Source organism: Lichenostomus cassidix, chromosome 2 (assembly GCF_008360975.1).
Source record: "Lichenostomus cassidix isolate B80296 chromosome 2, HeHo_3.0, whole genome shotgun sequence".
Taxonomy (NCBI): domain Eukaryota; kingdom Metazoa; phylum Chordata; class Aves; order Passeriformes; family Meliphagidae; genus Lichenostomus; species Lichenostomus cassidix.
Genome location: NC_139482.1, coordinates 76172761 through 76186500, shown reverse-complemented (window position 1 = coordinate 76186500; position 13740 = coordinate 76172761). Strand labels below are relative to the sequence as shown.

The following is a 13740-nucleotide window of genomic DNA, read 5'->3' as shown; positions in this document are numbered from 1 at the left end:
TGCCTACCTCGGGCTCAGACACTACATGTGCACTTGTAAACCACTTTTCTAACAACTCATCCAAGTGTATTTGCACTGGACCAGGGATATTGCCAATCAGTGACATCTTCCTCTGTATAAAAAGGTCAGGAACAGACCAACATGTTACCAGGAGGCAGAGTTCAACCCTGTTCATTTCAGCATGTATTCAACCAAATATCTGAGAAATATGGCCTTCTACGGAGGAAACAGAGTTTTAATGCATGAGCAAGGGTATTTGGTATCTAGTTTTCCCAATAAGACTATTAAAGGATAAATATGTACTGTATGTACACTGCTCTTAATATACCTTGGGTAGTAAATAATTCAAATATGCAATCTTCATAGCCTACCAAAAGTAACAACTTATTTTAGCTAATAGATGAAAAAAAAAATGCAAAGCACTGATATATCTCAGTAATATTTGGTCCATAAAACTACCTAGCCATACTTTCTTCTAGAAAATATCCCATTATTTTTTCCATAGCCTTCAAGTCTTTTGCCTTATACACATGAAAGGAAGACAATTCTCTACTGTCAGTGAGTAAATTTTAGCAATGAAACAATTGTGCAGCTAAACATAAAAATCTTGTGGATTGTAGTGGTGGTTTTTTGCCCTCTTTCATCCTCTGTCCTTCACTATCTTTATTATGTGGACTGTAACTAATCAAAATAATATCTTTTTATGCAATTAGGTTATATACAAACACTATCTTATTCTAAACACAAGCATTCTAAATACAGGAAAAGTCTTATTTTCTAAAATTCACTTTCTACTGAATATCTATCTTCTCTTGCTAGCAAAGATAAAAAAAGTCACTTCATTGTAACCAATTTTTTAGAATAAAGAAGTAATAGACAGGTGGAATTCCATCTCACCTACTACAGCTGCTTTTAGCAATAGCATTATGAAAGTAACACACCAGAGACCACACTTTTTTCTAATTCATTTTTTACTGTGTTTTCACCAGGGAGCAAGGAAATGGGACTCCAGGGAAGCTGACTACACGTGCTAGCAGTAATACATATCTTACAAGACATGAATCCTTCGAGATGTACCAAAATAAATGAAAGCAACAAACTTATAAGATAGTTGTACTTCCATCTACTTCAACACTCAACCACAAAAAGCAATGGATCAAAAATTTACGTGTCAGAATAACATCAACCACCAGAACAACATCAACACACAAAAACCCCAGGCCGTCTTAATTTATCAATATTTCTTAAATAAACACAGTAACAGCTATGTACTACTGATGTCAATATACTCCCACACTGCATGGTTACAGACCATCAGAGCAACTGCTCTTCACTGAATGAATACTCCCAGGAATCATGAACCTTCTCATATGCACAGACAAGGCCCTGAAGAGCTAATGTCAAAGTAATCAGTCTTTATCCCTGACACAAACTCACTCATACATGTTGCAGTTGTGTCCTGAAAAATAGTCTTTTGGGAAATACAGGAGAAAACATCATACAGGCCCATAACACAAGTACTTTGTCCCATCTCTTCAATTAAATTCCTTAATAAGAGCATAATTAGTGCCAAATGTGTAGAAAAAACCCTTAGGTAGCAGCCCTTCTGATCCTGCTAGACCAGGCAAGATTGTTACCAGTAACCTAAGACCAGAATGTTGTTTCTGAAAATAAGATCACCAGCTATATATTGCTCCCAAAATTCATGTATTATAATTCAGGAAGTATAAGTCTTGCAATCTTTATCATTCTTCCCACTAGCTTAGTCAGAGCTTTTGGTTTCACTTCTATGACACTTGTAATTCAATGACTGCTGTCTACCACACAGCCTTGACATTGGTAACTAATACAGTATTGCAGCTACATTCCCATGGCAACTTGTTTTCAGATAATTTCTCAAGCCATATTTCTACCAGCCACAGGAGATGTCCTATAATATCACAGTCAGTCCTGAAATATGTAATATTTATTAAAAAATAACAAAACCAAACCACCTAATCTTCCATTACAATCCCAAAACCCTTCTAGTTTGTGCAATTAATCAATTTTCTCACTTTCTCCGTTCCTCCCTTCATCTTTAGCAAACCAGTTTTCATTACTCAGGAGCTGGAGCTAGCTTCCATCCAAAACCCAAGGAGACAGCAGAGGAAGGTGTGCAGTCCCTCAGTGACAGAAGAGGTGAATCTAAATTTTGAGGATAGAGGAAGGTTGTGGCTAGAAAAGACAGATGATTTCCTCCAACACTCCGAAGCTATTGAAATTTGTGGTCCACTTGCTATGGTTTTCTTCTCATTTCCTGCCATCTCACTTCAATCTAGCTCACTTAATGGACAGAAAGCCCTTCATCTTTTTGTCTGAGTCAGTCTTTCTCTGGCTATTGTGCTGCAACTGGCTTCCCAAGGAAATGAATGAGCATCAGACATGGTACAAAAAGGAGAGAGGAAACCTAACTGAGAGCTGTACACCTAGCAGCAATGAACAAGCAGATTGATTTGGCTGGGTCTAATCTGCATCTCAGGTGCATCCACAGAAAAGAAAAACTCCGTGATCCTTCCAGCTAGTCTTACTCCACTAAAACATGACACTGTCCTTTTGCTTCCCTACACTGCTCTTTGCTGCTCTTAAAGGATCAATATTGTGTGTATTCAAAAAGATGCAGAGAGTACCTTGTTCTGCTGTCAGGGAGATCTTATGGCACTCTCCTTCCCTACACTTGTCTATAAAGAAAAGACCCTACACAATATCGAAGCCATATTCATAATTCCTAAGCTAACAAAAGCACAACCATGTATTATGAACCTCTGTCTCAGCTGCTTTAATATTTTCAATTGCAAGAAAAGCAAAAAATTAATTTTAAATTGATTTGTTGAAGTAATCAAGTTTTAACATATTGTATATTAGGTGCAGAGTTAAAATATTTTTCTTGTATAACTGTCCTCAAACAACAGCTTAAGTGCTTAATACACTTACAAATACGTCTAAACACTTCTAAGTCTGAGCTTCATACTTTAATGCTCCAGCTCAGTTTCTCACATCCAAATCTATCCTGTAAGATTCAACATTATATAGTGCTTTTTGCTACAGAGATATTTTCTGCTGCGGAGGAATTGAAAGCTGTTAATACCTGCATTTTGAAATTGAAATTTTAATTTGATATGTATCAAAAAAGCATTAGAATTAAGAGACAAGCATGCTGCAAACAAAGCTGACAGTAATTTTTAATATAAAACAGAGCAGTGTTTTTAATAGCGTGCAAATACTGTTGACAGGCATGTCTTTATTCAATTAGTTCCTAGTTTCCAAGGGCAGAGATGTGTGCACACATCCAAACTGTGTTTTCTAATTTTAGACACCTTCTATATTGAATATTTAAAACTACTTAGTATCCAAATCAATTTAACAGAATGTCACTTAAGGTACTTTTCAGTTTTGGCTTTCAATAATTTACGTTGTATACCTCAACACTGTTCATGACCTGATCCATAATTACATCCAAGCAGACCTCCTGGCCTTCTTTTGGAAGTATTTCAGAGTAGTTATACTTCTATGTGTGCACATGTTTGTATGCCTCTTAGTATTATAAAAGTTTCATGCCAATCCATCTGCATCTCCTACTTGCTTCTGTGGCTAAAATAGCAGGTAAAACTGGCACTTACTGTTCAGTGGTTACAGGGCACTTCTCCACTCCTCCTTTTCTAAATGACTTGCCAAATCAAACCTACTGCCTCTTTAGCTGCTGGGAAACAAAAACAAAAAACCCACACACATGTCAGAATTCAAGGAACTGAGGGAGAGGGCATTTCACTAAAAAAAATCTCTTTCAGGGAAAGTAAAGAGCAGTGTAACGGTGGTGTTAACACTTAAACTTTTTTCTCATAACAGCTAACGAGAATTTCTGAACAAGAAATTCCTTCACAGGAGCACTGTGATGGGGCATAGAGTTAACATCTCTAGACAGCAAGAAAGAAAAAAAATAGTAGAAACAGTTTTAGTAAAAATACAAAACTAGATATAAAACCAGCTTATCTGTCTTTTTACCAAACAGTGAACTATCAATAGTTCAACAATGAATTAATTTTTTCTAATGCCTTCTCCTTTGGTCTACTGTATTAAAGGATTAGCCAAGGTTTGTCTACTACCATATTAGTATAGATTTTTTTTTTTGCTTGCAAATACAAATGTTTTCCCCTTGATAGAGAACTAAGCTTCTTTGAAGAAGCTTTTGTTATATTTATTTATTTTTTAATATAAAACCTGAAAATTTCCATTGGAGAAAGCGCAATTAAACAAAAGGCAACTGTAAGGAACAGATTTTCTGAAGTACCTGATAGCTGCTGATTGGTTAGATTCCCCAAAGGTATCAGTAAGCAATTCAGTGCTAACATTGGCTATTCAACACAGTTATTAATAACTGCAATATCAGCACAAATAAGATGTGCTGGAATTATTCCTATGACACTAATGTGATGAAGCACCTACAATTTACTGTAAGCCTCATTTACAAGATACCAGATAGCATCTTGAAAAATTAAAGTTGAAATAGCCCTTTCAAACCTAATGTATATTAGAGATGCCACTGTGTTGAACATAATTCTGTTTCACAAAGTGTGTAAAACTCATCATGACTAAAACATGAAATAGGAACAGTTTGCTTTCTAAAAGTCAGCATCCTTCTCCTACCTCTTGTCAAGACCAGAGACAGCTTTCAAATGACCACCGCCAGCAACAATAGGTTTTTCTACTCATAGCAGCTGGTTGTGATACTGAGACAGCATGAAGAGCCCCTGTTGCACTACACACTCACTTCTCACACACTGCTAGGAGACAACCCCTGTACTGCATAGGTGGATATGTATTAAAAATGTATTTTTGAAGAGAAACCTTCCCTGAATGGAAATGGATATTATTTCCATGTTACAAACAGAAAAATGATGCATGCCAAATTTCAAGGAGTAAAATCTACTTGTGAGCAGCACTCAGATAAAATGAGATCTGAACAACATCTGCCCACTCGAGTAACTTTGCACAGGACAGAAGCACAGATGAGCTGGTACCAACTTCATATCCTTGCAAGGCTACAATTAAATTTTTTTCAAGAGAATAAATTTCTATTTCTTTTTCATTGGGAGTATTATTTTTTCCAAATTTCTGTTATTCACATTTATATTCTTGCACTGCAGGAAACCTGAAGTTAGAGATGAGAGATCCTGCGGAAAAAAAAAAAAGCTCCTTTTCTGAAGATAGAGTACTTAATCAAGTGCTTAATTAATCTGCTTTCCTCACCTATTTAAATTTAATGTCATCATTCTCTACTCCAGAATGACACCTGCCAGTACACCTGTTTTACTTGGCATTTCTCTGTGTGCTCAAGTCCTGCAGAATGAAAACAAAGTTGGAGTCAGGAGACAATGGAGGCGCACAAACCAGAACATTATTGGGGCTGTTCCATGCTCTGATATCCAAGGCTACTCCAAATATACTATTAAAAAAAAAAAAAAAAAAAAAAGTTATTGCTACAATATTGTAAAAGAGACCTGGGAAGAAATGTCAAGGAATAGAAAGTGCAAAACACTTTCCTATCCTATTTTTTAGAACTCATGGAAAGTGGAAGGAAATTGCAAACCACCAAGAGCAGAAGAGGCAAAGTAAGGCTGTGGGACTACCAACTGGTTTTGCCCTTGGATCTCAGGGAAAAGCATAAGTGAAAAGTGCTAAAAGACTCCTGTCTTCTACAGTACATAACATACAGTGACTATAAGAAAAGTGGTGACAAATCATTCACCACAGCCTGTTGAAATAGGACAAGGGATCATGATTTTAAACTGAAAGAAGGTGGATTTAAACTGGATGCAGAGAAAAAACTTTTTACAATGACATGGTGAAACACAGGAACAGGTTGCTCAGAGAGGTTGTGGATACCCCATGCCTGGAAACATTCAAGACCAGGTTGGATAGGACTCTGAGACCATCTCTGGGGGATTTAGCTGAAGATGTTCCTCTCATTGCATGGAAATTGGACTAGCTGACCTTTAAAGATCCTTTCTAACCCCAACCATTCTACAATTCTATGATCACTGTGGAAGTAACTGTTTACTCTTAAGGAAACACTTAGCCAAGGAACTGGTTCAGGAAATTAAAAAAAAAAACAAACTTATCAAGAGGATCAGTAGCCTGTGAAGCAGTAAGATATTAGATCAGCTCAATTAATTTAGAAGGCCAAGACAAATTGTCTGAATGCTAAACTGTGAAAGAACAATCTAAAAAGACTCTTCGGCATTTTGGCATTTTCTTTTTACTTTTTTCACCAAACCATGAAAACAGAGTGGGCTAAGCAATCTCCCCAATAAGACCAAGCTCTTAACACTCAATCTCCAGTGGCTGGACCTAAGCCACCTACATGTCTGCTAACTTCTGTATTCCAAATAGTGTCATGTATCTTTTGCAGTAAGAGGGCCAGAATGAACATTAGTAAACAATTTTTAAACTGCATGACCTGCTCTTCTTTCAGGTTTTCAGTACAAAATACTATAAGGGTTATTTGGAAAATTATTTTTTTAAAACAATCTAATATTGGAAAAATAGTAATAATTAAAAGAAATTACGTATTTATGTTCTTGAGCTCTAGTAAAATAAAGCATGCCTCATTCCATCTACTGTAACAATGTTTATTTCAACCAAATACAGAAACATTCACCTACTCAAAGGGACAGCAAAAGATATGAGTTTGTACCTCTGTTTACAAACAAGAGGGTAATTCCTGCAGGGTTTTTGGGATGAGGTCAGTGATTTAGCTGTTCTTTCTAAAATGAAAATGTGCTCCACAATTTCTAGTACACACTGTTGCAACATCAAGCATAGTCTGTCTACTTATTAGAACAACTCCCTAACTTTGCTCATTTCTGTCTATTCTCTAGCTTGTCTTCCTCATCTTGCATATTTTCTTTTTTTGTAAGAGTTTAATGATATTATAATTAAGGCTAGAAATTTATACTCCAGAAATGGCTTTGCTTTACCAGTGCAAATTTTACTACTGGGCAGAAATAAAAAGCTTACTAAGTTATTTCAGAAACCAATTACTTTATTTGAAAACATCTATGTATAGTATACCTTAGAAGATACTGAATGCTCTGTATTCTTATAGATGTCCTTCATAATGTTACAATTTGTGTAATTATTAAGGAAGAATATAGTCAGGATGAACTATCTGCTTTGTATCATTATTAATATTTTTCCAGTTGTTCTGTTGGAAATTACTGTGTAGCATCACAAATCCAGTTACAATACAATTAACTAAAATCTCTGCTAACAGAATGACCCTAAATGATCCTTTGGAAATCTAAAATATTTATAAAATGTGGGCACAGGGGAAAATAATATAATTTAACTAACATGTATTTTCAGTGCTTGCTAAGGGAAGGCTACTTATATATTTATCAGTCCTGCCAGTGACTGACAGAGGAATCTTTTAGGAAACAATTTATGGGAACCAAATTAAACTACTGAAATGCTGTTTCTGAAAGGGTTATTTGAATTATTTCTTAAGACACCTCTTCCACTCTACAAAAGTTATTATTGCTAGGGAGAAACAAGCACTGTATGTGTTTATTCCTTTCATTTATGATTAAAGAAAAAAAACAGTGTCTGAAACAAGTTAGTACATGTTGTAACCAAGTGCTAGACAAAACAGGGTGCAATCTTGACTTGAAACTGTGAGAGGCTTCATTCCTTGAGCAGCTCCAGTAATTGCAATGGGCTTACTGGAGAATCAGGCTAAAGCTCATTGTACAGAGCAGAACACACAGCAGTAAATTTTGTGGTCTGCTACACACCTCTGAGCAGAGCAGGGAGTTATGTTTTAACTTATATTCCAGCTATGCCAATGGAAAAGCTCCTGGCAGATTGAGAAAAGAAGTAAAGTTCAACACTGCCTCCTGTGTCTTGAAGAAAATACAAAATACAGATAACAATTTAAAATAATAGGACAGACATTATCAATTAAGTTTGAAGTGAGCAAGACCAGTTTTTATTTTTCTCTGATTCTTGCCTGAGATACAGCAGAGTAAGATCACTAAGATCATTTGCCATTAGCAAGCCTTAAGGTTGGAAGTTTTCAGGTCTCTGTTAGGTGCACACATCCCCCAGTGTCGTGTTTCTATACTTAGCTGGAATCCCACTGAGCAAATGGATTGCATGTGCAAGAGCAGAACAAAATCAGGCTTTTAGTGCGACAGTTTTTCTCCCTACACTGGCTGGGGAAAGAAGATTCAAAGTATAAAAGAATAAATATAAATAATTTCAGGGAATCTATTTATTAGGCAAATGTGCAGCAGGTTTTAGAAAGCCATATCTGAGGTTTACAGGTAATCAACATTAACTAAATACTTACACAACATAAAGTCATCAAATTTCAAGAAGGATATTAAATAAGTAAGCCACTTAGAAGCTAAGTAAGTAACTTAACTCTCTTTTCAGTCTTGTTTAGTCACCATGAAAACAGAGCAAATAAAATTAGCTACCATCTGACATCAGTATTTCTAAATTCTCAGAGCAAGGGAAAAAAAAATGTACACCCAGGAAGAGCGCGCTGTAACCTCCCAAACCTTCAGGCTGTTTGTACAAAAGCACAGGAATCCTCAAACCCAGTGGCACTTTGGTGCCTTATGCTATGACACTGAGACATGAACATATGATGAAGGCAGACTTCCAACTCCATAGATATAACACCCACATGGACTGCAAAACCTGTGATTTACAACACTCCAACAGGAGTTCAGGCAATGGTCTACAAAAACTCTCTACGAAATGACTCAAACCAAACATATTTCTGATTAATTTTTGACTTGAGATACTCAATGACTTCTGCACCTCAGCCTTTATTGGAAAATCTAGTCTTCAGGAATCACAGGCCCCTTGGTCCAGTGGAAAAATCTGGAGTAAGGAAGACATTCTTGGTGGAGGAGAATCATACCAGGGAAATTTTAAATAATCTGCCCATGAATCCTGACAGAAAGAGCCCACAAGTACTGTGGGAGCTGACTGATACTGTGGGACAATCAGAAGAGGTTCTTGAAGACTGGAAGAAAGCAAATATCACTCCTATTTTCAAGAGGGACAAGAAGATCCAGCAAACTGCAGGTTGATCAACCTCATCTCCATCACTGGGATGGTGATGGAGCATCTAATATTGGAAACTATTTCCAGGAACATATAAGAAAGACAAGAAAATTATCAGGAGCAGTAGGCATGGATTTATTAAGTGGGAATTGTGGTTAACCAACCTTAATCCCCCCAGTAGTGAGGTGACTAGCTTGGTGGGGGAAGGAGGGGCAGTGGGTGTTGATGACCTCATCCTCATTAGGGAGGCTTTTGACATTCCTGTAACACCTTCATAGCCAAGCTGATGAAGGATGGGTTAGGTAAGTGCAGTAAGGTGGACTTAACACCAGCTGATGGGCCAGGCAGAGAGGGTTGTGGTAAGCAGTACAAAGTCCAGCTGGAAGCCAGCACTGTACCCCAGGTGTTAATAGGGAGGCTTGGACTACTTACATCTTCATAAATGACCTGGAAAATGGGACAGAGTCCACTCTTCTGCAGATTGCAGATGATAGAAAAGCAGGGGTGGGTGGGGGTGTGACAGATGAACCAGATGGTTGTGCTGCCACTCAGTAGGATGTCAACAGGCAGGAGAAATGGGTAGGGAGTGATCTCAGGAATTTCAGCATGAAAAAACCAGCAAGTCCTGCAACTGGGTAGGAATATGTTCACACAAATGACAGATCATTCACAGAAAAAAAAAAACATTTAATGCCCAATTCACCAAGGTAGGTGCACAAAGTATGCATTGCAACTGACTCTGCTAGGTGATCTCTTGCACAATCAACTGTTATCATGCTTGAATCAAACACAGGCAAGTAATTATGCTTTCTGCTGTTCTACGAGTTTTTTGTCACATACTTAAAGTTTTCAAGTGACCAAAACCCCTCTGGCAACGAATGCTAATTAAAATAATGACTCATGTAATGACATGACTTAGCTTTACCCTTCAAGAGCCAGTGCTGCTCAGCCTAGGGACCAAGCATATGCATTCTCTTGATACAGAAATTGTAAACTAAATGTGCAACCTAGCAGGGAATTCTAGGGAACTGTCCACAGGTAAAATCTTCTATATGGTTCTGATGATGCAAACCTTTAGTGAAAATAGACTATAAGACTGAACTGAATGATTTCCCTACATCACAGATTTTAGAGCTTCAATAAAACGTTGCACCAAAACAAAGGGATAGGTGAACAGTTCTGAAATTAATAGTAAAACTAGACAGTAATATAATCAAAATGCTTCAATTTCTCTGTGTAAGTTCTTCAAAATTAAACATCCTAACACTGTTCAGGCAGGTGTTCTCAGCAGTAATGCCAATAAATAAGCACAAACTGGTAATTTCTTTATCAACTTTTTTTACACATTTTCATATATCATGAACACTTGCTGCTGTTTCCTGTGTTCCTGTTAGTTTACTTTCCCATTATGTTTAGGGAGGGGTGATCTCAGCAGGCAATACATCTGGTCTCAGTGAAAAGTTATTATTCAGTTATTCTACAGAGATCTTTGTATCACACAGTTTTAAAGTACATGTTGTTATACATTGTTAACTCATATGCAATGAAATGTAAGAGGCCACCAAGTGTGCTTTGTAAATTACCTTACAAAATCTTTTGAGCAAGTGTATTTGAGGTTTAAGACAAGCAGAAAGAGTGTAAGCCTGACTGCCATTTTGACAGCATAAATATAAGTCAAGGAGTGAGGAACAAATAATTTGATGCAAGGCTTGTGCAGCAAGGATAACTGCAATGCCTCTCACTTTAGCCTCAAAATGGTTTAAACTGTGTGGTCTAGACTGTTTTGAATGCTATAGACAGAGGCTAGCACTTGAATTTTAACTTTACTTTACTTTAGTTGAGTTTGATTAATGACAACTGGGTAACAAACTAGCCCTTAGCTAAGTGTGCCTGCTGGATCCTGGAACAGCCAACAAGAACCCTCCAGCCAGATTTCTTGCCAGGTCTCTGGGGCTGCAGTGAGGATGGATACAGCAAGTTGACACTACAGGGCCAATGGAAGCAGGAGCATCTCCTGGTGACTGCTGTTGACCTAGAAGAATCTCTGGGACGCAGTAGGATTTTCAGGTTCACACTTATGCCTCTAGCTTTATATAACTGTGATGGATTTTGCATTGAGGTTTGACATCTGGATGTTTTAGAGTAAATAATGGAATTATAAATGGCAGTAAAGGTTGAAATCACCTGCAAATAGTGTTCTTTTACCCTAATCTCTACTTTCCTTAAAACAAGATTTACTTCAAAGAATTCAAAAAAGGTAAGCAAAGACTTATTAATGGACATAGTCAAAGCTGGCTTTCTAAACTCCTTTCAATCTCAAATGCACAATTGTTCCCTTGGGAGAAGTATTTTTACAAAAATGTTGATCTGATACACAAAAATTAAGTACGATCAATTTTGTCTATATAGCAGGAAAAAATTCTTGTTAAGAAGGTTTTTCAATGGTGTAAATCCACAAACCACATGCTTACAATCTCAAAGTTCGTACATCCTACTTTCACAAAGGCTGCAATGCTGAAAGAGCTATTCACATCAGTTCAGGCTTTGAAAATTAGGGGACAAGCTCTAAAATAATTCAGGATTATTTTAATAAAGATTACTTAGATAATAACTAAATAACAATTTATAAGGTAAAGCTAAAAAAATGCTTTCCTGGTTGCTAGAAAAGAACATCTGCAAGGATAGTTAATTCGCAAGGGTAGTTAACTGGGGTAGTTAACTAAATACAATTAAAAACCTCTCAATAAAGAGGCTAAGCTCTCTTAGTCCTGCTTTCTTTTTTTTTCCTTGGTATTTTATGCTGTTACACATTTTTCCATCAAACTGTAATTTTCATTAATTGTTCAGTGTTTTCCACGCAGTCCTAAAATCACATGAAAAATAAAGGTCGGCAAGGAAGATGGTTCAGTGACTTTAAATGGTGTTCTTCAATGACTGTCACCATTCTAATCTTCTTGATGTGAACATGTAAAAGCTCTCATTTTTGTGTTAGGAAACTGCCATTTCAAACAACAGATGAGATTCCTTATATATTCACTGTTTCACTTCCCTTTTCTTTGCCATGGTCATGATACATCCTGTTCCTATTTAAACAGCGTGCAAGTCAGATGGAGGAACCTGGTAATGAGTTCTCTTTTTAGCTGAACACAGAGTTGCAATTGGGATGCAAACGAGATACCAGTTTGAATCCACACCTTGGAAGTTAACCTATCCTCCCTCACAGTGTACGTTCTAATGCAGCAACAGTCCTCAGAAGACGCACATGAGATCACTGCCTTTGTTCAAGCAGTTTCCCAAATAAGGATCTTAAGACGTTACATCTATAATTTATGATCAAGAAGTGACAAAATGCTGACCAAAGACTTGACTAGCCAGTAACAGTATGTGTTGGGAAAAAAAATATGCAAAAGAAGAAAATAGTTATTTTTCCCAATATGACTTCTGTAGTGCTTAGAAGAGAGATATCTACATAGGTACCCCTAATAATTAAGGTGCACATTAAAAAAAATAAAATAAAAAAGAAAGAAAATAATAAAAACACTACCCTGCAAAATGTATTGATTTACCTTTATGCTGTGTAGCAATTCACAATTCTTTACTTTATTTTTTAAACTAACAGGCAGGGACTGTTTTTTCTCTCTTGAGTATTTTAACTCCAGCAAGAGTTTACCCCAAAGCCTGGAAAAAAAAATAAAACACACAGAGCTTGCTCCAACTTCCCTCATAGTCGGGGTGGGTCTCTCCACAAAGGTCACTGAAAATCATCATATATTCTATGTCAAGTCCCAGGGTTTAGCATTACAACTCGAGTAAAAAAACTTCAATCAAAATTTCCCTCATAGGGCAGATTCTAAAGGCATTTCCTGTTTCTACCAGAAATGTAATTCTCTCTGATCCAGAAAACCATTCCTTTCCCCCAGCTTACATCCTTGTCAGAGCCAGACATACCCATCTCTCAGTATAAATCAAAGATAACTGCCCAGGAATTGTACAGCCAGGTTTTTTGCATCTGTGGCTGAAATTGCTTAGGGAAAGAATTTCACATTCTTCTTACAAAAGTCAGAGGGTCTACTGGTTCACACAGCATGAAGCTGACTTGAGCTCAATGGGCAAATCATTTGCCAATTTCAAAATCTTCCCAACAATCGACTAACTCCTCCTCTCCACCCACCCACAATGATTACTGCAAAGTAGTTGAGTCAATCAATCAAGTTTAGTATTCGCAAAACAACAAGTTTGTAAGAAGTTAGTAAAGGATTCTCAGGTACACCACACCCTGACTATCATATCTGAAAGTCATTAGACTGCAAATGCTTTGAGCAGAATAGTGCAAACTGAAAACTGCAGAATACGTAAGACTAAAACTGTAAAAAATAATTATCACATGCTGCTTAATGTTACAATAACCCTTCAATATGCATAATTATAAGACTATTTCTCGTTTCATCTGTGCTTAAATTATATTCATCCCACGGAGGGCATGTTCTAAGAAAATTTCCATTCACTCATGGAACTAAGTTTCATTGGCTTCAAAGTATTTATTTCCTCTCAACTATATCATTACTTTCACGTAACTGTCAACTGAATATGTTCAAATATGTAATTTTAGGCTGTACTATAAAGAAA

General features: G+C 36.8%; 1 protein-coding gene across 4 annotated transcripts in view; it reads right to left on the bottom strand.

The window, feature by feature from the left end:
* The window catches only part of CDH18 (cadherin 18), a 501292-nt gene that overhangs the window by 176418 nt on the left and 311134 nt on the right, over nt 1-13740 (bottom strand). For all 4 annotated transcript variants that reach the window (XM_085052105.1, XM_085052108.1, XM_085052106.1 and 1 more), the window contains one exon: nt 3657-3736. The gene's annotated coding sequence lies outside the window, so the exon portion shown is untranslated. The remainder of the gene's footprint in view (nt 1-3656; nt 3737-13740) is intronic.